The sequence below is a fragment of the Bos javanicus genome, chromosome 13 (assembly GCF_032452875.1).
Source record: "Bos javanicus breed banteng chromosome 13, ARS-OSU_banteng_1.0, whole genome shotgun sequence".
Classification (NCBI taxonomy): domain Eukaryota; kingdom Metazoa; phylum Chordata; class Mammalia; order Artiodactyla; family Bovidae; genus Bos; species Bos javanicus.
Window position 1 is genome coordinate 21972262 of NC_083880.1, and position 25219 is coordinate 21997480.

Genomic DNA, 25219 nt, shown 5'->3' on the forward strand with positions numbered 1-25219 from the left:
TTATAAAAAGAGGAAGAAAATCAAAATTATGTTCAAATTGAAGTGCAAAAACTCAAAATAATGTTCCAAAATTAAATTCACAGGCAGAATTACAACAAGACATCAGCATGATTCTTTATGGCAATCCATCTTTACTCTCTCCTCACCAACCCGTCAATCAAATTGGGGTCACATTAATAATAATCTAAATTGAACTGACTCTAGCTCTTAAATTGTATAAACTCATCTCCTAATATTTCTCCCCCAGGCACTTCTGGGGTAACTGGAATGTTTCATAAGTGCTTAACAATGGTGCTTTAATATGGCTTCCCCCTTTATGCCCACTTGTTAATGTCCCTGCTGAGGTTAGTGACAATGTCATCACTGATGCCGGCTCCACGGAATGCACTCCCAGGTCTGCGTAGCTTTAGGAAAACTAGCAGAACTGGCTGGACCTGGGGCAGTGAGGACTTTGAGGAACTCAGCCTGGTTTTGATATGTCATTACATTTCATGGGGTTATGAGATGCTTCCCACCTCGCAGTTCATAAGGTTGCCATAAACTGTTAACTCCTGTTTTCTGAGTTGGTCTAATAAACAGAAAATCAGGGCTCCCAGGAGTCAACCTGTATAAGAACTTTTGGCTTAAAGAGACTGAAGCAAGGGGTGTTGTACACATCTGGGGGAGGATGTTGTGAAGTGGGAAGAGTAGATGCCTTCTCCTTCATCATTCTGTGCTTTGTGCAGCAAAGCCGGGACCTGAGGTCCCCCAGGGCCTCTAGTACAGCCGGTCCCTCCTCCTGGGAGCACAGATCCTGTTGAGAGAGTGACGGGGAGCCAGATATGTGGAGATGAAATGTCAGCTTGACATTTACAAAAGCTGGGCTGAATCACACAGGTTGACCCACTCAGTGACAAGTCCTGCTTCTCAGCCATGGGCTCATTCAACTTGGGGAGCAGATCCCAGAACTCAAAAGGAGAGTGGAAGGGGTTGACTTGACCATGGTCTAGTTCAATTCCCAAGATCAATAAATCACTCACCTGCAGAGGACTGAGGTGTGGGGCAAGGAGCTTCTCACTAACAAAAATTCCACCACATCGAAATTCTAGGCAGGAGGAAAGGAGGTCTCCCAACCACCTTCCTGAGGACTCAGACACTGGCCCTTGGACTCAGACAGGGAACGTGATTTCCCACTTCAGCTTTCCTCCCAAGAAATTGCATAAATACCTTCAAGGCCACAAACCACAGTCATTTCAGATCAAAGCTCTTAATAATTATTTTATATCACTTCCCTGGAGTCCCTTGTTACTGGATTTCAATAAATGTTTACTTAGGTCAAAATAATTATTCTCATTATCATCATTCTTTCAGTCATAAATAAGTTTGGATAGCTAACTGCCTTTTTCTAAATTTTGTCTTATATGTACCCAAATTAGAATAATCAAATAAACTTGCTACATTCTCTCTCTCTCTTTATTTTTATTGGAGTATAATTGCAAGGAAATCAAACCAGTCAATCCCAAAGGAAATCAACCCTGACTATTCATTGGAAGGATTGATGTTGAAGCTGAAGCTCCAATACTTTGGCCACCTGATGCAAAGAGATAACACGTTAGAAAAGACTCTGATGCTGGGAAGGATTGAGGACAAGAGGAGAAGAGGGCAACAGAGGATGACATGGTTGGATGACATCACTGACTAAATGGGCATGAGTTTGAGCAAACTCCAGGAGATGGTGAAGGACAGGGAAGTCTGGCATGTTGCAGCTCATGGAGTTGCAAAGAGTGAGACATGACTTAGCAACTGAACAACAACCATAATTGCTTTACAATGTTATGTTAGTTTCTACTGTGCAACATTTTGATCAGCTATATGTATACACGTATCGTCTCCTTCTCGGATCTCCCTGCCCCTCATCTGACCCATCCAGGTCTTCACAGAGCACTGAGATGAGCTCCCTACCCTATACTGGAGCTTCCCACTAGCTATCTATTTTACACATGAGAGTGTGTATGGGCTTTCCTGGTGGCTCAGTGTAAGGAATCTGCCTGCAATGCAGGAGCCACAGGAGACACAAGTTCTATCCCTGGGTCGGGAAGATCCCCTGAAGAAGGGCATGGTGATGCATTCCAGTATTCTTGCCTGGGGAATCCCATGGAGAGGAGCCTGGAGGGCTACAGTCCCTGGGGTCGTAAAGAGTCAGACACAACTGAAGCGACTTAGCACACACCTGAGCATATGTATGCCAGTCCTAATCTCCCAGTTCTTCCCACCATTCTCTCCCTCTCTGTGTCCACACATCCATTCTCTACATCTGCATCTATACTCCTGCCCTGCAAACAGATTCCTCTGTACTATTTTTCCAGATTCCACATATATGCAGTTTGGAACATACTTCAAAATGAAGTCGATGAGGAAATCCCTTCAGCTCATTTTTCCCACAAAGTAAGTGTGCTGGAGATATCTTTTTTCATCAGGCATGGTAACACGTAGAGTCTAGAAGCTGGTGTTTTGGAGAGGTAATATTAACAGGCTCAAATACTCAAGTGTGCTTATGTTTGTTTTTTTTTTAATTTTATTTTATTTTTAAACTTTACATAATTGTATTAGTTTTGCCAAATATCAAAATGAATCCGCCACAGGTATACATGTGTTCCCCATCCTGAACCCTCCTCCCTCCTCCCTCCCCATACCATCCCTCTGGGTCGTCCCAGTGCACTAGCCCCAAGCATCCATTATCGTGCATCGAACCTGGACTGGCATCTCGTTTCATACATGATATTTTACATATTTCAATGCCATTCTCCCAAATCTTCCCACCCTCTCCCTCTCCCACAGAGTCCATAAGACTGTTCTATACATCAGTGTCTCTTTTGCTGTCTCGTACACAGGGTTATTGTTACCATCTTTCTAAATTCCATATATATGCGTTAGTATACTGTATTGGTGTTTTTCCTTCTGGCTTACTTCACTCTGTATCAAGTGTGCTTATGTTTTTAAATAAACCTGTACCACATAAAGAAGTTTGCACTTAATATGCAAGATATGAGAGTTCCTGTCCTTCCACAACCTTTGCTGACCTTATATTTCCATAGTTGGGCAGGAGTAAATAAAATCCCATCTTATTTTATGAGAACATATGTGGAACCCACATTTAGCCAGAAGGGCATGGACTGATTTTTTCTTTGTTTCCTTTCACCCAGAATAGGATAGACTAGATCTACTTTGGGATTTTTGCCTCTTAACTTGCAGTTTTAATTTTAGATATATGATTATAGAAAGACAATAGTCTGAAAAGTTGCAACAAATGGTCTTAATTTTTTTATATATAGTATATTCCTTTCTGGATGTAAAATATAATTTTAATATAACAACAACTTTTACTGAGGGCAGAATCCATTCATTAAATAAGTAAAAAACACTGTGGCAGTAAAAGTGCCAGTATAGGTGCACTTATTCTGAGGCAGATGGTAGCTGATCCTTGGACACAAGATAGACAATACAATTCCCACCTCAGCCCTGGAGCTAATGAAATTCAGGACAAATCTGGCACAATTCAACAGCTTCATTATGCCATGATGTTTCATATTCCTAATTAGCACACTTTTCGTTTCCCACAGAAGAAAAACAAAGTTCTTTCTGCTCATAAATGGTCTCAATTTAGTATTCATCAGTTTATAAGCTAAAACTGAGTGTTCTGAGTTGTGTTGGCAAATACTTATGTTCATCAATTTGCTTATTTGCTTCAGTGTGTTTCTAATGGATTTTTTAATTTTAAAAATGGATGTTAATTTTCTTAATTTTATTTTTACACAATTACTCAGATTTTGTTTTAAAAGTCTACCCAACAGACTCTGTTCAAAGTTCATTCTAGGAAATAAAAATGTGCTGAGATTTAAATAAAATTAATCTTTGTTAATAGATTATTATCCAGACACAACGGTGGTTTATTTTCAAAGATCACACTTGCTTCAAATGGGGTTTTCTCATTTGTACCAGATTCCTGAGTCCTTTCAACCATCAGTATGATTTATACAGATATAGAACAGATGGAAACGATTTGCCTGAAAAAAAGCTGGCTGGGACTCGTTTGTACATTTAGGTTCTTATTCTCAAAATAATTATATACTATTTAGGTACTTCCATATAGTTTATAGTCAAATCGAAAAAAAAAAAATCAGCTATCCATTCCAGGTTGAAATCTCTTTTTTACAAAATGTTTTTTGAGATTTTCCTCATGGTCCAGTGGCTAGGTACAAGCCCACTTTGCAATGCTGGGATTGCAGGTTTGAGCTCTGATCAGGGAATTAAATGCCACATGCTGCAACTAAGACCCAGTGCTGCCAAATATATACATAAAAAGAAACATTTTTAAAATGCCGTTTGGACAATGTGGTTGGCGTAATAATGCCCACCCCCCCCCAAAATTGTTGTTGTTTAGGCCCTAAGTTATGTCTGACTCTTTTGCAACCTCATGGGCTGTAACCCACCAGGCTCCTCTGTCCATGGGATTTCCCAGGAAAGAATACTGGAGTGGGTTGCCATTTCTTCTTCCAGAGGATCTTTCCAACCCAGAGATCTAACCTTCATCTCCTGCATTGGCAGGAGGGTTCTTTACCACTGAGCCACCAGGGAAGGACCCCCACCCCCACCCTCCACACTCCTTCAAAAAAAAAAAAGGCTGTGTCCTAATCCCTGGAACCTGTAAGCATGTTAGTTTACATAGAATGGGGATTTAAGGTTGCCAATCAGCTGAACTTGAGATGGAAAAATTATCTTAGTGGGTCCACTGTAGACACAAGGATCTTTACAAACGGAAGAGTGAAGCAGGAATGTCAGAAAGAAATTTGAAGATGCTACACCTCTAATTCTAAGTTGGGAGAAGGGACCATAAGGCATAAATGAGGAGGCTTCTAGAAATTGGAAAAGACAAGGGAAATAGCTTCCTGTCTAGAGCCTCCAAAAGGAACATGATCCTTCCAACACCTTGATTTCAGCCCATGTGTGCATGAGTGCTAAGTCACCTCAGTCGTGTCCAGCTCTGTGCGACCGTATGAGCTGTAGCCTGCTAGGCTCCTCTTTCCATGGGATTCTCTAGGCAGGAATACTGGAGTGGGTTGCCATGTCCTCCTCCAGGGCATCTTCCTGACCCTGGGATCAAACCCACATCTCTTATATCTCCTGCATTGTCAGGCAGCTTCTTTACCACTAGCACCACCTGAGAAGCCCTGATTTTAGCCCATTGAGACTCAAGTCAGACTTCTGACCTCCAGAACTGTATGATACTAAATTTGAGTTGCTTGAAACCACTAAGTTCTGTGATAACATCAGTAGCAGGAAACAGATACAGCAATATGTAGTAGCATCTTGAGGTGCCCTCCGCAGCCTACTACCAGCATTAATTCAAATCTTTATCCTCTGCTCAGTAATCATTTTGGGTACCCGCCATGAGCCAGGAAGGGGGTATCAAGAGAACCAGGAAAGGGATTACCCTGGTGGTCCAGTGGCTGTGATTCCACGCTCCCAAAGCAGGGGGCCTGGGTTTAACCTTTGGTCAAGGAACTGGATCCCACATACAGCAACCAAGAGTCCACATGCTGCAATGAAGATCGAAGGTAACTCATACCTCAACTAAGACCTGGTGCAGCCAAATAAATAATTAATATTATTAAAAAGAGAGAGAGAGAAACAGGGACATTGCTCCTGTCCTCTGAGACCCTTACAGTCCAGTGTGGGAAACAGATTCAAAAAGGCATAGAGACAATAAGTGAAATAAACATTTATAAATCACATTCATGTGCTTTAAAAGAGCAAGTGCCTATGTAACAACCCGGGCTTCCTAAATTTAAACAAATCATTTAGTCTCTTGGTCCACAATTCATCTGAATAATGAGAACAGTATGTTTCACCAAATATAGCTTCAGGAAGAAAGATGATGCTCTAGACTGATTTACTCAATTTGCGCCAATTGCATCTCCAGATCGGACCAGTTTTACTGGCCAAAGGCTGGCACAGAGACTTCACCATCAGTGATCTATGACCTGGCAAGTGCCACCAAGGCTCTATGTTGGTGCTTATTGGCACAGTTTCTAGCTGGTTTTTAACTGTAGGTGAAACTGTAAAATAAGCTAACATGCAGTGGTTCTAATTCGGTACGTTACACCTTCAAAACATGATAAAAGTGACCAAGATAGGTTTCATGCCAAAAGAATTAATTGATTGCTTCAGGTAGAATATAAAAATATTGTGATCCAGGGAAAAGGGAGGTTCTAGAGACAAAGTTCCGGAGAAGGCATTGGCACCCCACTCCAGTACTCTTGCCTGGAAATTTCCATGGACGGAGGAGCCTGGTAGGCTGCAGTCCATGGGGTCGCTAAGAGTCGGACATGACTGAACGACTTCACTTTCACTTTTCACTTTCATGCATTGGAGAAGGCAATGGCAACCCACTCCAGTGTTCTTGCCTGGAGAATCCCAGGGACGGGGGAGCCTGGTGGGCTGCCGTCTATGGGGTCGCACAGAGTCGGACACGACTGAAGTGACTTAGCAGCAGCAGCAGAGACTAAGTTCATGTGGTTTAATCAAACCACATGGACAACTTTATCAGGCATTTCTGATACCAGACATTCCAGCTGTATCTATAAAAAAGATTCTGCCACAGAACAAAAGCAATTCAAAGTTATAGTTCAATAAAACTAAAGATGCATATTGAAAAGTGAAAATTTATAAGCTAATAATCATAAAAATTCAAAATATATAACTGGAGGGAAAAAGGAATTGACAGTGTCATCCAACTGGACAATAATGATTAATAACATGTCTTAGGAGAATTAATTAGGTGATGATATGAGAATTTAAAGCAACAGGCACTCTTCTCAAAAGAACATCCAATCCTTGGGGCTGAGTTTAGAACTGTCTTCACCATCAGGTAATACAATTCCTGTTTTGTTTTTGCTGTTGTTTCAGAAATTATGTTCATCAAGTCACTCTCAACTACCATTATTAATATACTCATCCAATCCTTGGGGCTGAGTTTGGAACTGTCTTCAACATCAGTTAATACAATTTCCTGTTTCATTTTTGCTATTGTTTCAGAAATTATGTACATCAAGTCACTCTCAACTACGATTATTAATATACTTAAAAAGGTGATCTCATGATAAGGCACCTAAATTTTTAAGTGCTCTTCTCTTCTCAGTTGTGCAGTGATCCAGAAATAAGTTTCTATATGAAAAACAAATTGTTTGCTTTCCATAAAACTAAATAAGTAACTTACTAAATAAGGCACTTAATGTTTGTTAATTTCATGCTTTATTCTAATACTAATTCTTTGATGGAGGTGTTGACTCCTGGATAGTCTTGCTTTTGTTGATAGAATTTTTCTCAGTAAAATAAATGGAAAAAATAATTTATCATGATATAATAATATCAAGAGAAAGCTAATGATTTCAAATAGAAAGCTTTGGCTTCAGATTATAGTGACCAGCATCAAGACCTTTTAATCTTAAAAAGCCCAATGAGAACACAAAGGAATATAACCAATGATTGGACTTTCTTCCTTTGACTCGGAGAGAAAAGAATTAAATGAAACAGAGCTCACATTACTTTTCGATTGTTCTAACTTAGCCTTTAGAAGTCTTGAATAGCAGCCATCAATATGAAAAACTTGTCAAAGGATAAGTCACTCAAAGGAAAAAATAAGCATAGATCCTTGTACACTGGGAGAGAAGGACTAAGTTTGGGGCACAAAAATATTGGTTAGACACATCAAGAATATGAGTGGAAAGGAACTGATCTTCTAAATGTATTTTGTTCAGCATTTTTTGCCAAACTGTCACAAATTTTATTTGTGGTAAAAGAGTCAAGGGAAAAAACTCTTTCAAAAAGGGGGAAAATATAAGATGATCGGTGTAAATGATGCACCTTCATTTCAACACCTAGGGAAATACCTAGGAAAGCAAAGAGCAATGAAAAGCAAGGCCCTTTCTGGAGGGGTTTATAACAATCCAGTTTTCCTCTCTGTTATACAATGATAGCCCATGTGGAAAAAATTGATATATCAGCTGCTAAAATTGTGACTGCTTTGAGATCTTCCCCATTTGACGATGTTAACAACAAAATCCAAAGAGGTGGTCACACCATTATTGTGCTCAGTCTTTGTGACCCCCATGGATTGTAGCCCAGCAGACTCCTCTGCTCATGGAAGTTTCTAGGCAAGAATACAGGACTAGGTTGCTATTTCCTCCTCCAGGTAATCTTGGCTCAGGGATTGAATCCGAGTCTCCTGTGTGTCCTGCATTGACAGGCAGATTATTTACCACTGAAGCACCCAGAAGTCTCAAATCATTGTTACTGAGAAGATTAAGGGGTAAATTAGTGACCTAAAACTTCCCAGTGTCAGGAGGCAGCAAATTGCCTGGAGGGCTTGTTCAAATCTAGATTGCTGGGCCCTAGAGTTATGGTCTGGAGCAGGACCTGAGGTTTTGCATTTCTATATGGTGACCACATTTTGAGAAGCACTGATCCAAAGAATCAATGTGGTTCCTGGCATCTATAGATACTTTTAATACAGGTACCTTTACTAACCACCTATGTAAAAGCCTTGAGATAACCCTGTGATTGCAGATGATGAATAATGTTTCATGCCACAATGGCTCTTCCTTTTCAAAAGTTATTTTCTAATTGTTTTTCCCCTACAATTAATAGGCATCTTCTGTTTTCACCTATAGTAAATTGCATTAGTGCCTCCAACTCTCCAGTTCCTTGCATCTCCCTGTATCCATACATTCTGCAATTTCCACTGGAAGAGGAGAATAGACTTTCCTTACTCCTCCATTGGTTGAACTTGTGAGTTGCTTTGGTTAGTAGGATGAAGCAGAAGGAACAGTGTGCCAGTTCCCAGACCAGATCCTGCCAGTCTTTGCATGGTTCTGCTTTATAGCATCGTGAGTTAGATAAACCTGAGCTAGCCGGCTAGCCCCAGGAGGAGGATGAGAGACAGGTAGGGCAGAGCTGTCTTGAATGAGCAGCTTGCCAGCCTGGTCCAGAGATAAACTGTCAGTCAATCCACAGACCGAAAAAAGCCCAGCCACGATTAGCCTGGACAGCTGAGATGAATCAAGCCTCACTCAGTTCAGTCAGTCAGTTCAGTCGTTCAGTCGTGTCCGACTCTTTGTGACTCCATGAATCGCAGCACGCCAGGCCTCCCTGTCCATCACCAACTCCCGAAGTTCACTCAGACTCAATCCATCAAGTCAGTGATGCCATCCAGCCATCTCATCCTCTGTCATCCCCTTCTTCTCCTGCCCCTAATCCCTCCCGGCATCAGAGTCTTTTCCAATGAGTCAACTCTTCGAATGATGTGGACAAAGTACTGGAGTTTGAGCTTTACCATCATTCCTTCCAAAGAAATCCCAGGGCTGATCTCCTTCAGAATGGACTGGTTGGATCTCCTTGCAGTCCAAGGGACTCTCAAGAGTCTTCTCCAACACCACAGTTCAAAAGCATCAATTCTTCGGGGCTCAGCTTTCTTCACAGTCCAACTCTCACATCCATACATGACCATTGGAAAAACCATAGCCTTGACTAGACGGACCTTTGTTGGCAAAGTAATGTCTCTGCTTTTGAATATGCTATCTAGGTTGGTCAAAACTTTCCTTCCAAGGAGTAAGAGTCTTTTAATTTCATGGCTGCAATCACCATCTGCAGTGATTTTGGAGCCCCCAAAAATAAAGTCTGACACTGTTTCCACTGTTTCCCCATCTATTTCCCATGAAGTGATGGGATCAGATGCTATGATGTTCGTTTTATGAATGTTGAGCTTTAAGCCAACTTTTTCACTCTCCACTTTCACTTTCATCAAGAGGCTTTTTAGTTCTTCACTTTCTGCCATAAGGGTGGTGTCATCTGCATATCTGAGATTATTGATATTTCTCCTAGAAATCTTGATTCCAGCTTGTGCTTCTTCCAGCCCAGCATTTCTCATGATGTATTCTGCATATAAGTTAAATAAGCAGGGTGACAATATACAGCCTTGACGCACTCCTTTTCCTATTTGAAACCAGTCTGTTGTTCCATGTCCAGTTCTAACTGTTGTTTCCTGACCTGCATATACGTTTCTCAAGAGGCAGGTCAGGTGGTCTGGTATTCCCATCTCTTTCAGAATTTTCCACAGTTTATTGTGATCCACACAGTCAAAGGCTTTGGCATAGTCAATAAAGCAGAAATAGATATTTTTCTGGAACTCTCTTGCTTTTTCCATGATCCAGAGGATGTTGGCAATTTGATCTCTGGTTCCTCTGCCTTTTCTAAAACCAGCTTGAACATCAGGAAGTTCACGATTCACGTATTGCTGAAGCCTGGTTTCGAGAATTTTGAGCATTACTTTACTAGCGTGTGAGAAGAGTGCAATTGTGCGGTAGTTTGAACATTCTTTGGCATTGCCTTTCTTTGGGATTGGAATGAAAACTGACCTTTTCCAGTCCTGTGGCCACTGCTCAGTTTCCAAATTTGCTGGCATATTGAGTGCAGCACTTTCACAGCATCATCTTTCAGGATTTGAAATAGCTCAACTGGAATTCCATCACCTCCACTAGCTTTGTTCATAGTGATGCTTTCTAAGGCCCACTTGACTTCCCATTCCAGGATGTGTGGCTCTAAGTGAGTGATCACACCATCGTGATTATCTGGGTCGTGAAGATCTTTTTTGTACAGTTTTTCTGTGTATTCTTGCCACCTCTTCTTAATATCATCTGCTTCTCTCAAGTCCATACCATTTCTGTCCTTTATCTAGCCCATCTTTGCATGACATGTTCTCTTGATATCTCTAATTTTCTTGAAGAGATCTCTAGTCTTTCCTATTCTGTTGTTTTCCTCTATTTCTTTGCATTGATCGCTGAGGAAGGCTTTCTTATCTCTTCTTGCTATTCTTTGGAACTCTGCATGCAGATGCTTATATCTTTCCTTTTTTCCTTTGCTTTTCACTTCTCTTCTTTTCACAGCTATTTGTAAAGCCTCCCCAGATAGCCATTTTGCTTTTTTGCATTTCTTTTCCATGGGGGATGGTCTTGATCCCTGTCTCTTGTACAATGTCACAAACCTCAGTCCATAGTTCATCAGGCACTCTATCTATCAGATCTAGGCCCTTAAATCTATTTCTCATTTCCACTGTATAATCATAAGGGATTTGATTTAGGTCATACCTGAATGGTCTAGTGGTTTTCCCTACTTTCTTCAATTTAAGTCTGAATTTGGTAATAAGGAGTTCATGATCTGAGCCACAGTCAGCTCCTGGTTTGTTTTTGTTGACTGTATACAGCTTCTTCATCTTTGGCTGCAAAGAATATAAACAATCTGATTTTGGTGTTGACCATCTGGTGATGTCCATGTGTAGAGTCTTCTCTTGTGTTGTTGGAAGAGGGTGTTTGCTATGACCAGTGCATTCTCTTGGCAAAACTCTATTAGCCTTTGCCCTGCTTGATTCCATATTCCAAGGCCAAATTTGCCTGTTACTCCAGGTGCTTCTTGACTTCCTACTTTTTGCATTCCAGTCCCCTATAATGAAAAGGACATCTTTTTTGGGTGTTAGCTCTAAAAGGTCTTGTAGGTCTTCATAGAACCATTCAACTTCATCTTCTTCAGTATTACTAGTTGGGGCATAGACTTGGATTACTGTGATACTGAATGGTTTGCCTTGGAAACAAACAGAGGTCATACTGTTGTTTTTGAGATTGCATCCAAGTACTGCATTTCGGACTCTTTTGTTGACCATGATGGCTACTCCATTTCTTCTGAGGGATTCCTGCCTGCAGTAGTAGATATAATGGTCTTCAGGGTTAAATTCACCCATTCCAGTCCATTTTAGTTCACTGATTCCTAGAATGTCGATGTTCACTCTTGCCATTTCCTGTTTGACCACTTCCAATTTGCCTTGATTCATGGACCTATCATCCCAGGTTCTTATGCCATATTGCTCTTTACAGCATCGGACCTTGCTTCTATCACCAGTCACATCCACAACTGGGTATTGTTTTTGCTTTGGCTTCATTCCTTCATTCTTTCTGGAGTTATTTCTCCACTGATCTCCAGCAGCATATTGGGCACCTACTGACCTGGGGAGTTCCTCTTTCAGTATCCTATCATTTTGCCTTTTCATACTGTTCATGGGGTTCTCAAGGCAAGAATACTGAAATGGTTTGCTATTCCCTTCTCCAGTGGACCACATTGTGTCAGACCTCTCCACCATGACCTGCCCATCCTGGGTGGGCCCGTGGGCATGGTTTAGTTTCATTGAGTTAGACAAGGCTGTGGTCCTAGTGTGATTAGATCGATTAGTTTTCTGTGATTATGGTTGCCGCGTGTCTGCCCTCTGATGCTCTCTGGCAACATCTACCGTCTTACTTGGGTTTTTCTTACCTTGGACGTGGGGTATCTCTTCACGGCCGCTCCAGCAAAGCACAGCCGCTGCTCCTTACCTTGGACGAGGTGTATTTCCTCACCACCGCCCCTCCTGACCTTGAATGTGAAATAGCTCCTCTAGGCCCTCCTGTGCCTGCGCAGCCATCACTCAAGCCTCACTAGATCAACTGATTCCCCGGTCAATGAATAAATGGGAAAGTTCTACTAAAAAATGGTTATTTAAGTCATCGAGTTTTGGCTGTTTTGCAGTAATACTTAATATGTGACCCCTAGATGCTAAACCCTCTGTTTTTCACCACCAGGCTAAATGGACTGATTTTATGATAAAAACTAGATTTAATTTGATTCTATAATTGCTACCATTATCTTTGGGAGAAAACGTTTCAGTAATTTCATGTCATGGCTGTTCCGTCTCAGGTAACAACAGATTATGTGATTTTGTAAAATCTTAGGAGATAAATTATTTGTGCAGTTATTATTCTAAGATCTGAAATCCAGTCACACTGGCTTCTAGAATATGGAAATCCTCTAAATCATAGGCTTTGATGAAAATAGAGGTAAATCCATTAATACTTAGAGATGTTTTATAACTTTGCTGTCCTCTTTTAAACATTAAAATTTCTTATTTTTGATAAAATAGCTGCATTGTTCAGGATCCTATAATTTGAATACAGAAAACTTAAAAAAATAAAACAGGTGTATGACATTACATTTGATGGAAGAGAGGATTATACTATTAATTTTGATAATGAGAATTACAAGTAAAACTTCTCATGAGGCTACATAGCTAGTATTACTTTTCCTTCATCTATTTGATACACAAAAGCTCACTGTAGAGTGACTTTTCATCAATAGCTCATCATAAATTTAAAAAACAATCAATTTTCTTCCCTCAAGACAAAAGATTTATATGGCTAAAGAACTGAGGTAACCCGTCTTCTATAAAGGGTTTCCCAGGCGGCACTAGTGGTAAAGAACCCACCTGTCAAAGGAGGAGACATAAGAGACGAGGGTTCAATCCCTGGATCCGGAAGATTCAGGCATGGCAACCCACTCCAGTATTCTTTCCCAGAGAATCCCCTGGACAGAGGAGCCTGGTGGGCTACATACAGTCCATAGGGTCACAAAGAGTCGGACAGGACTGAAGCAACTGAACACGCATGCATACATCTTCTACCAAGGTAATTAAGAGCTCAAAAAAAGCACTTATGAATGCAGAAAAAATTTCTTTGAAAAGTACCAGAAGGAAGATATCTCTCTATGTGGGGGCTGTTGACACAAATCGAAACCAACAGTTCTTTGTTTTTGAGACTAAAAATACATACAATATTAACATACAGTATGATGTAAACCAGTCAAGTGGTTTCTTTAAAATTTATTTCTAAAGAATTAAATCAAACTAGTCTGCTTTATTCATTCTTCATTTACATTTGACTTTATAAAGCTTTCAGTTCTTGGTTCTCAGCATCTTGGTGTTGCTACTTAATTGATGTCCAAATAACCCGTTGTTTATGCCATTTCTTAAGTTATTCTGATAGGTTTCCAATGGACCTCTATTTTTCAGCAGTGAAAACAAGTCACCATAGCCATTCCTTGAATTTCTGGTTCCCAATCACGTCCATCATGGTGAAGGCAACAGCATTTTTCTCATACAATCAGCCACATCCTTTGAGGAGCAAGAGCCTGCCTTTCCACAAGGACACTGGGGCAGCTGGCCATGTTTGCAGTCAACACACTTCATAGTTAATTACATATCTTTATCCATCCATTCATTTGGCAAATATTTACTGAGGGCAGTTATAGGCCAGGCACTGTTTTAGGCTTTGCGGTTACAGCAGTAACTAAAACAAACTCCTTGCTCTCTGAGACAGACAAAAATGCATGTATATCAGGAAGTGCTCTGAAAAAAAAAAAAAAAAAAACCAGGCAAATAAGGAAAATGGACATTATTTATTCCTTCTGAAGAACTCAAAAGGATTTCAGATATGTTTACTGAGTCTCTCAGTTGTCATTTAAAATATTGGGTTGGCCAAAAAGTTCATTCAGATTTAAAAACCCAATAGAATGCCAAAAATTTAGGATACATAGAGAATTCCTGCTGGTTCAGTGGTTAAGACCTGCCTTGCAATGCAGGGGCTCAAGTTCAATCTCTGATTGGAGAACTAAGATTCCCACATGCCACAGAGCTACTAAACTTGAGTGTTACTGAGCCCAAGTGCTGCAAACAAAGGCTCTCACATGATGCAACAAAGATCTTGAGTGCAACTAAGACCCGACACAGCCAAATTTAAAACATACACACACACACACACACACACACACACACACACACACACATAAGGAACAGAAAATTTAGGATGTACAAACAACAAATTTTGCTAAATGAGTAAATGTCAAAGAGAAAAAAATGTTCCCAGGAAACAAAAACCCTTCCACTGATATCTAGTTTTCTAGTGCCACTGATTGTATCAAAGGAACTTAGATATGGATGTTTCTATGCATTTTGGAAATGCAGAAAGAGTCACAGAGTGTGGCTTCTATTCAGGCACACATGTGAGATGATAGCGGGAGGGTTCTTGAAAAAGAGAATTGTTTGGCTGTGTTTCATTATTCTTATCTTTTCCATTGACATCTTTTTATATTAAAGAAAAGCCTTCTGAACAACTCACACTCACACACACACAAAGAAAGAAAAAAAACAAGGAAAGAAAAAGAAAATGATTTTTCTAGTGACTCCTGCACTAAAGCAAAAAGGAGTTCAGATGAAATCAAGACTTGTGATGCAGGTCCTTGATTTAAAATAGAGCTTGAACACTTCAAAGGGAAGAACAAGATCAACAGATTTCTCTCAGGAAGGAACACCCATTGCTACCTCAATAGTTGTCAAAAAGCTACTCCAAAGGTCACTGATCTCATCGAGGCCTGGTCACTGGGCTGTAGTGCGGGATTGCATCCCATGAGGCAGGCACTAACAAGCTGCTCGGTTCATGGAGCCTCCCCCAGGCCGGTTGGCCACCTGTCCTGAATTCCTACGTGAGGCCCCCATGTGCAGAAGCTGGAGCCGCTGTTCAGTGACCACTTGAATATTCAAGCCCCAAGTTACAAGACCTCAAATCAATGAGCTTGAGAAAGCACTTTAAGTTATCCATCTATTATTATGATAGTAATGCTATTTATTTCATAAGGTTATTAAAAGCATAACATGAGCCAGTATCTTTAAAGTGCTTACAGTGTAAGTGTCTGGTACACAGTAAATGCTAATATGCTTCCCAAAGAATGTCAGTAAACACAAGAAATAAATCTGTAGTAATGTAACCGCAAGTGGGGTCTGGCTGCTCGCCACTCAAAAGCGAAAGAGAGGCAAGGTTGATGAAAAGGAAAGTGGCTTTTTTTTTTTTTTTTTTGATGCTGGCAACAGAGTAGGGCTTACTTGGGCAGACTCCTGTCCAGAGGTCGGCCTCCCCCCACTGACAACCAGTGGGAAAGAGCTTTTATAAACGGAAGGCGGGGACTACATGCAGAACAGCACAGTCAGCTCTGACAGTCATCTTGAAATTGGTTATCGGTGGTCTGATTAGCGTCTTCTTGATTATTATAACTACAGTTACTCTTCAGTTCCAGAGTTAGTTTGTTCCCGTTTCCTTGAGGCCAATTCTCGGAATTGTGGCAGCTTATGTCATGGCTCCAGTCTGATCATCATGTAATTAACCTCTTCCACCTGGTGGGGGTTTCAGTCTCTATAAGACAGCTCATAGGATATGGCTCAGAATATAACCTGTAGTGCTTGAGGATGAACTAAAAGTTCTTGACTTTGCTCGGTGACTAAACTATTACTGTTTTGTGCTGTTTGACTGCTTTTGTTTCTGGATTTTCTCACTTATCTGATTAAAATAAGCTTATTGTTTGGCTAAAGTTTTTCTACAGACAAATGGCAGACAGATGACATGGGGTGGGGGTGGGGGAGGGGAGAAAAACCACAGGGTCCTGCTCTGTTTCAGTAATAGTCTGCTTTCTTTGGAAATTAAATGAAACATTCCCTATGATACTTTTGCTCCATTTCTCCCAGTCAATACTACATGTCCTCACGTCAGTACAGCTCTGTTTCATTTATGTACCTACATCTTGTTTACTTGCTAAGTTGTGTCCAACTCTTTGGCAACCTCATATACTATAGCCCACCAGGCTCCTCTGTCCATGGGATTTCCCAGGCAAGAATACTGGAGTGGGCTGTCATTTCCTCCTCCAGGGGGTCTGCCTGACCCAGGGATTGAACCCATGTCTCCTACATTGGCAGGGCTCTTTACCACAGACTGAATCATCAGGGAAGTCCATGAGCTCCCATTCTGACCTAACACTGTGGTCCCCAAAAGGGCATCCATGCAGTTTAGGGTGCAGAAGACAATCTACTAATGTCGGTGAAGAAAATATTAGAACTTTTCTTGATATTTGTTCTATCTTAAAATAAGATAGAAATCACACTTTTCTAACATTTATTAACAAACTGACAGGGGTAGGAAACGTGAATTTTAGATAAATGTGTATTTATTGGGGATACTTGCACAAAAATATTTTATTGATGAAAATTTTTGAGAGTACAGATCATCTGTATGTTCTTCCCTACTTCAGGTCCAAGGACAGAATACATATGTACATTTTTACTTAAAAAGCACAAAATATAGTGCAAGCTTTCCTAAAGAGTTCATGGATCCTTGGAGGATCCATGGATGGAATTCAGGAGATCTATGAGTCCCAGGAAATCACATAAAACATTTTATAGGCTGCACTTTTATTAATTTTATTGGGCTTTAATACAATTTCCAAAGAGCCAATGACCTCCCCAAAATTCATGAGGTGAGGGAAACTTTTCAAAGTTCCAAAAGTCTATCTTAAGGCACACATATAAATACCACCTTTCAATGAACACAATTTAGTTACAGAATTGTTTATAAAGAACTCAGTCACTCTCGGGAAGTGATGTCAGCATCATGGTGGAGTAAGACATCCTCTTTTTTTTTTTGGCCGCAGTGCTCAGCACGTGGAACCGTGGTTCCCCAACCAAGGATAGAATTCAGGCTCCCTGCAGTGGAAGCGCAGAGTACTAACCGCTGGACTATGACCAGGGAGGTCCCAAGATGTCCTCTTTTTTTGGTCTCCCTTTTGTAGCAACTAATTAGACATCCATGAGCAAACATGCCTCTGTGGGAGTTGTGGGGTCCAGCACCACATGCTGAAAAAGCCAGGATGAGTCTCATCCACCTGTGCATTCCGTGGTAGGCAGACACAAAACTCGGTGTAGGATGCGGAACCAATGGAGCCAGAGAACCAGCCCCAAGCCCTCTCAGCCACGGTCAGGGAAAACCTGAAGAGTACTGATCTGAGCAGATACCTATGGATGAGAGAGAATCTACAGATGCTCAGCTTCCCTTAGCGGTATCAAGGGCAAGAGGAACTTGGTCGGGGCCACCCTTCCCCCAAGATTACTCAGAGCAGGGCTGAACTCTCTCGAGGTGACCTCTCCCCTAGGGAAAAAGGGGAGTGATGTGTGAGCAGCTACCCCATTTCTCTCCAACAGCACCCAGAGAACTGGGGGTAAGGCCTGTATGCTTAGGGAGAGGGAGGAGATCAGGAAAGGGCCAGATAGGAACATAAAGGAATGTAGTTCATGCTGACTGTGATCAGGAAGTCAGCAGGAAGTTCACCCATGAGCCTCTGAGGGGACTTCATCCAAGGTCCTCAGCTACCCATAAAGCCCCAAGAGCTAAATGCAGACCCCCGCCTCCCCCCAGCTATGTAGCCAGCCCCTTGTGTACAGAAGTGAATGTCGGTCAGGTAAATAGAGTGCCGTCAGAAATATTTGTGGACAGGGAAAAGCTACAAACTTGAGCTACAGCGCCACCTTCTGGAAAACAAGAGAGGCGTCCTGCAGCCAGCCGGCTGAGCTGTAAGAACCAGAGTAGACATAAAAAGCTTAAGAATTCTTCCAAGAAATGTAGAGAAGGTGTATACATACAGGGTTGGAGAAAACCCAAGATATAACAGAACCAACAAACAAAGGTAACTAGTGAAGGTTTGAGGAGGTGTCTGCTTCTTCCAGTGTGAATGCAGCATTGCAAAACTACGAGGAACAGGAAGACTCAAGGAAACAGGTTGACACCAACAGATTAAAAAAAAATAATCCTTCAATAAAGGAGCTCGAAGACAGAATTTTGTGATACAGCTGATACAAAAATTAAAAATAGCTCTTTTGAGGAAATTCAGTGAGATATAAGAAAACTCAGAAAGATAATTTAATCAAGTCAGGCGGAAATTTCATGTAGAAAATGAGAAATTTAATAAAGAAGTCCTTAAAAAGAACCAAACAGTAATGCTGGAGCTGAAAATTTCAATGAATAAACACAAATGTAAAAGAGAGCATCTATAGCAGAGTAAGTCAAATGGAAGACAGAATAAGTAATCCAGAGGACAGGATTTGAAGAAGTCAAAAAGGGGAAAATTTTTTAAAAAGAATGGAGAAGAGCCAAGAAAATCTATGTGACCTATGGGATTCCACCAAACTTACAAATATTAAATTAATAGAGTTTCCAGGAGAAAAAAAAGAAAAATGGGAGGGAGAGAATGAGGAGAGAAGAAATGATAACTGAGAACTTCCTAAACCAGAGGAGAGACTTGAATATTCAAGTTCAAGAAGTTATCAGATCACCTTATTATTTCAATGTAAAAAGACCTTATCCAAGACACATCATAATGAAACTGTCAAAAATCGAAGATAAAGAGAGAACTCTAAAGCAGCCAAGGGGAAAAGGTGATAATTTACAAAGAATCCCTGTTTAACTATCAGTGGATTTCTCAGCAGAAACCCAAATAGGCCAGGACAGAGCAAAATGATATATTCCAAGTCTTGAAGGAAAAGAAATTGGCAACCTATAATGCTCTACCTGGCAAAGTATTGGAAAAAAAGACTTTCCTAGACCAAAAAAATAAAAAATAGGAGTTCATCATCCCTAGTATGTATACAAGTTCATCATCCCTGGTACATATAACGTACCAGTTAAGGCAAATATCGACAACTTTAGAAAACTTTAACCCCATAATGGAATGATGTATTAACGCCTCAACCACAGTATAAAGATTAAAGGAAAACAATACTTTAAATAACTGTAGCTACTGTAATTTGCTAATGAACACACAATATAAAAAGGAGTAAACTGTGACATCATAAATATAAAAAGGAGAGAGAAAAAACATGGATTTTTTGTATGGGGTAGAAGTTAAGTTGCCGTCAGCTTACAATGGATCATTTTATCCATGAGATGTTTTTTGTGAGCCTCATGGTAACCACAGGGTTTCCCAGGTGGCATTAATGGTAAAGAACCCGCCTGCCAATGCTGGATATGCCAGAGACAAGGGTTCGATCCCTGGCTTGGGAAAGATCCCCTGGGGAAGGGAATGGCAATCCTCTCAAGTATTGTTGCCTGGAGAATTCCATGGACAGAGAAGCCTGGCAGGCTACTGTCCATGGGGTCGCAAAGAGTCGTACAAAACTGAAAAACTAACACGAATGTAGGATTGCATTAGCTAAATCAATCACTCAGAGAGTAATACTTGTAAGAATTTAGAGGAAATTATGACTGACTCACATTGTTGTAAAGCAGAAACCAATATAACATTGCAAAGCGATCATCCTCCAATTAAAAAAAATTTTTTTTAATTTAGAGGAAAGAATAATTCTTTCAACCTACAGGTGGTCAGTACCACTAGGTAACCTTCCAACATCTTGCCAAGTCTCATAGCTAGCTTCTAGAACAATATCAAGAATGTGAGAGAATTCCAATGGGCAAAGGTGAGACGAAGCCCAGCCTTTATTCTTCTTAATGTTCTCAGACAATTTCAGACGAACTGGATATGTCAGCTCCATAACTGAATCCAGGTCTATAGCCACCAGCGTGTCGGACGTGTGATGGAAACATCCATCTCATTCAGGTCTAGGTGGCAAGTGGCAGGAGAAGGATATTTTGTTCCTGACAGCTGGCCGGCCACGTAACTCATTACAGAACTCAGAGGTCTTACGGTTTTATCTCCAAAGCTGTGGCTCTGTTGGAGGTGTTCACAGTTCTTATAAATTCATTTTCATTTGTGTGCTAGGCAAATTGATTCAAGGAACTATTTGGCAGAATCTGTTATAGAAATCTGAGACTATTTTGCCACTGATGAAATGTCACCACATTGAAGCCTTTGATAAGACCCAGAGCTTTGCTTTATTACTTAATTTTTTAAAATTATACAACCATAAATTTTTATTGATATCGTTATGAGGTTGTGTTTGGCCCTTTACAGATCTGTGAATGATTCTGGCTCTAACTTTGGGGGAGGAACTCATTATCTTTCGTCCCATGTTAAAGTTGAGATTTGAACTTCTCATAGACCAGGGGAAATTTTATTTCTTTGATCTCTCAAGATCCAGCCCAAATGTCACTCCATCTGTGAAATGCTCTGAGAGTCTTTTGACTCTGGTAGCACTTCGCATATTCTCTTACTGAATCAGCTCTACTTCATTATAACTGCTTTATAGGAATAGGTGTTGAGCCCCCCTAAGACTGTGAACATAGTGAGATAAAGGATGGTCCTGTTCCCCACTGCACCTTCATGCCTAGCGCCATGGCACTATGTCTAGGAAGCAGGAAGCACTCCATCAATGTGAACGTGTCGCTTCTGATTGTTTGATTAAATAGGACACAAGTACTTTGTCCTCCCACACCCTGACCACACATGTGACTACAGTTAGCACAGAAATGGTAGAAGCAAAGCTGGAAACGGGTTGCTGACTCTGGCCAGGGGGATGGGGTGGTGCGGATGGCTCAAAACCCAGTCCATGAAGTTGCACTGGAATCAGAACGAGCCAGAGCGATTCTTTCTCTACAGTGCCTCCACACTTTGAAATCTTCAAATTTTCCAAATTGTCCTGAAGGACCATCTCCCACTTTTGTAATCAAACAAGGACCAGAAATAGACATACTTTCATGTAAAAACAAAATCAGATTTCTAAGGAGCAAACCCTTTTACTCTGGCAACTGCTGTAAAGTCCAGCCTGCTTCTATCATACCTTTTCCACTGTCAAACTTCTGTTCACTGATTCCTAAGACATCGATGTCTATTCTTACCATCTGCTGCTTGACCACATCCAATTTACCTTGACTCATGGACCTAACATTCCAGGTGTTAGGTGGTTAACCTTTGTATGTGCCATAACCAAAATGAGGATAAATTTTGAATGGGAAGCTCATTTGTTAAATGTTTCTATTAAAATAATTGTTATAATGTTTGGTAATCACATAGACTTGAAAACAATTGGGGGAAACCACCCTAGTATAATTGAAACAGTAGAGGAGCAGAGTGATGCAAAACAAATTTTAATAAAAGTATTAAATGGATCGGTGATGGCAGTTGAAGTTTCAAGACAAATCCTAGAAAGATCTGTGATTTCCTCCCTCAGGGTTTCTGGGAGTTTCTACAGGTGTCTGAATGGGAGTCAAAGCCTCTAGAGCAAATTTCCTCAGATTTAAAGCTAAACAGAGAGGTATGCCAAAGAGTGCTGACTTATATTTTTATCAGCATGTGTTAATAGCTATTAAAATTAGAAGACACTTGCTTCTTGGAAGAAAAGCTATGACAAACCTGGACAGTGTATTAAAAAGCAGAGCCACTACTTTGCTGACAAAGGTCCATATAGTTCAAGCTATGGTTTTTCCAGTAGTCATGTATGGATATGAGAGTTGGGCCGTAAAGAAGGCTGAACACTCAACAATTGATGCTTTCAAACTGTGGTGCTGGAGAAGACTCTTGAGAGTCCCTTGGACAGCAAGAAGATCAAACTAAGTCAGTTCTAGAGGAAATCAACCCTAAATATTAATTGGAAGGATTTATGCTAAAGCTCCAATTTTGGCCACCTGATGTGAAGAGCAGACTCATTCGAAAAGACCCTGATGCTGGGAAAGATTGAAGGCAGGAGGAGAGGGGATGATGAGTACGAGATGGTTGGATGGCATCATCAACTCGATGGACATGAGTCTGAGCAAACCCCGGGAGATGGTGAAGGACAGGGAAGCCCGGCGTGCTGCAGTCCATGGGGTCACAGCGTCGGACACAACTGAGCGACGGAACAGCAACATATTAATAGCTATTAAACTTGTGATATAAACAAAGGGATGGGGGAACTTACTAGAAAGACCACTGTTTTAGTTCCTTGCCCAAATCAGGGGTAACTCCCTTATCTGAGTTAGGTATGATTTGAAGATGAACATTTCAGTTACAAGACACAGAAAGCCAAACCTTCCAACTTATGCTTTACCCTATCCATGCTATGCAACACACAAATACCACCCAGACCACTTCACAGGCTATAGCCAAAGACGTCTTCATGCCAAAAGTCATTGTCATAGAACTTTTGAGCTGGCATAGCTCACTTGCCTTGGGGGACAAACCCACTGGGGGTTGTTTGCACCCCTTAGCCAAAAGGTAGGGGAACACCAGGTGAATACCAAAATAGAAGTCTCTTTTATTACTTCCCTGGGACAGAACTCTTGGGTAAGGGTTATATTCAGTCATAATTACGTTATTTCAACGGCAGAACCCCTGTATTCACCAATGGCAACACAAACAATCCTGGGCAGAAGGATTTTCTGCCAGACTTTTCTACCTATTACATGTTTTCTTACTTGCAATACACATGTAACTGTATTCTAGGAACACTGCATTTTGGTGTAAGTGATAGGCAAGAGAGACAATTTGCTAATCTTATTTGTTTCCACTGAGAACAGAAAAGAAATCATCTGAAGAGTGTTGGAGAGATTCAAACTTATTGAAGGCAATTTTACTAAGGGTTCTCCGAGCTCTACTATATCCCCATGGAAACAGATTTCAAATGCATCTAAGTAGCAATTTACATTGGATGGTCATTTTTTGTTCCTATATTCTTAGCCTTTCTCAGAGTTCTGTGATTTTTGTGCTATCCCCACCAACTTGGATGCATAAAGCTGGCTACTCTCACAAATAAATTTCACTCCTTCAGTAAATAGAAGTTGACTAACCCACCAACTATTGCATCATTCTTTTCACCTTTAAGATCTTCCATTCCCTAAAAATTAAGGAATATTTCCCTTACCACTCTTTTTTTTTTTTCCAATGTTATGCCCTTAATAGGTGAAAACACAAATTGACTCATAATAATCTAAATCTTATCATGCGGCCAAAGTATACCTTCAAAACTTTATTCCAAAGTGCCACAAAATAAAGAATGGGAGAGGGGAGGGGAGTATACCCTCTGTGGACTGAAAGGTAGAGAAAGGTTTAACGAAAGAAGTTAATCTTGAGATAAGGCATTTGAGAAGAATTTGGATAAGTGGATAAGATCAGTGTTTGAGAATAAAATTATTGTTCAAATTATTGTTTTTACAGCAGGTAACCAGAGATCAGCTGCCCCATTATGACTTGGATATGAATATATGTTCACCTTTCTACACTTGCCTTTGAAAAATAGCAATGAACCCAAATAATGCTGACTTTCTGGGAGAAGGAAAGAGATGCCACACTTGTTAAATCTGAAACCTAAAGTTTACACACACACAACTATGTGCTTTTCATATCACATGCTAATCCAGTAAGTATTAAATCACTGTGTACTTGCCATAGGATGACTTTATAATGTTCAGTTGCTCAGTCGTGTCCAACTCTTTGTGACCCCATGAATAGCAGCACGCCAGGCCTCCCTGTCCATCACCAACTCCCAGAGTTCACTCAGACTCACATCCATCAAGTCAGTGATGCCATTCCAGCCATCTCATCCTCTGTCGTCCCCTTCTCCTCCTGCCCCAAATCCCTCCCAGCATCAGGGTCTTTTCCAATGAGTCAACTCTTCGCATGAGGTGGCCAAAGTACTGGAGTTTCAGCTTTAGCATCAGTCCTTTCAAAGAACACCCAGGACTGATCTCCTTTAGAATGGACTGGTTGGATCTCCTTGCAGTCCAAGGGACTCTCAAGAGTCTTCTCCAACACCACAGTTCAAAAGCATCAATTCTTCCGCGCTCAGCTTTCTTCACGGTCCAACTCTCACATGCATACATGACCACAGGAAAAACCATAGCCTTGACTAGACAAACCTTTGTTGGCAAAGTAATGTCTCTGTTTTTTGAATATGCTATCTAGGTTGGTCATAATTTTCCTTCCAAGGAGTAAGCGTCTTTAATTTCATGGCTGCGATCACCATCTGCAGTGATTTTGGAGCCCCAATAATAAAGTCTGACACTGTTTCCACTGTTTCCCCATCTATTTCCCATGAAGTGATGGGACCAGATGCCATGATCTTCATTTTCTGAATGCTGAGCTTTAAGCCAACTTTTTCACTCTCCTCTTTCACTTTCATCAAGAAGCCCTTTAGTTCCTCTTCACTTTCTGCCATAAGGGTGGTATCATCTGCATATCTGAGCTTATTGATATTTCTCCCAGCAATCTTGCTTCCAGCTTGTGCTTCTTCCAGCCCAGCCTTTCTCATGATGTACTCTGCATAGAAGTTAAATAAGCAGGGTGACAATATACAACCTTGACGTACTCCTTTTCCTATTTGGAACCAGTCTGTTGTTCCATGTCCAGTTCTCACTGTTGCTTCCTGACCTGCATACAGATTTCTTAAGAGGCAGGTCAGGTGGTCTGGTATTCCCATCTCTTTCAGAATTTTCCACAGTTTATTGTGATCCACACAGTCAAAGGCTTTGGCATAGTCAATAAAGCAGAAATAGATGTTTTTCTGAAACTCTCTTGCTTTTTCAATGAT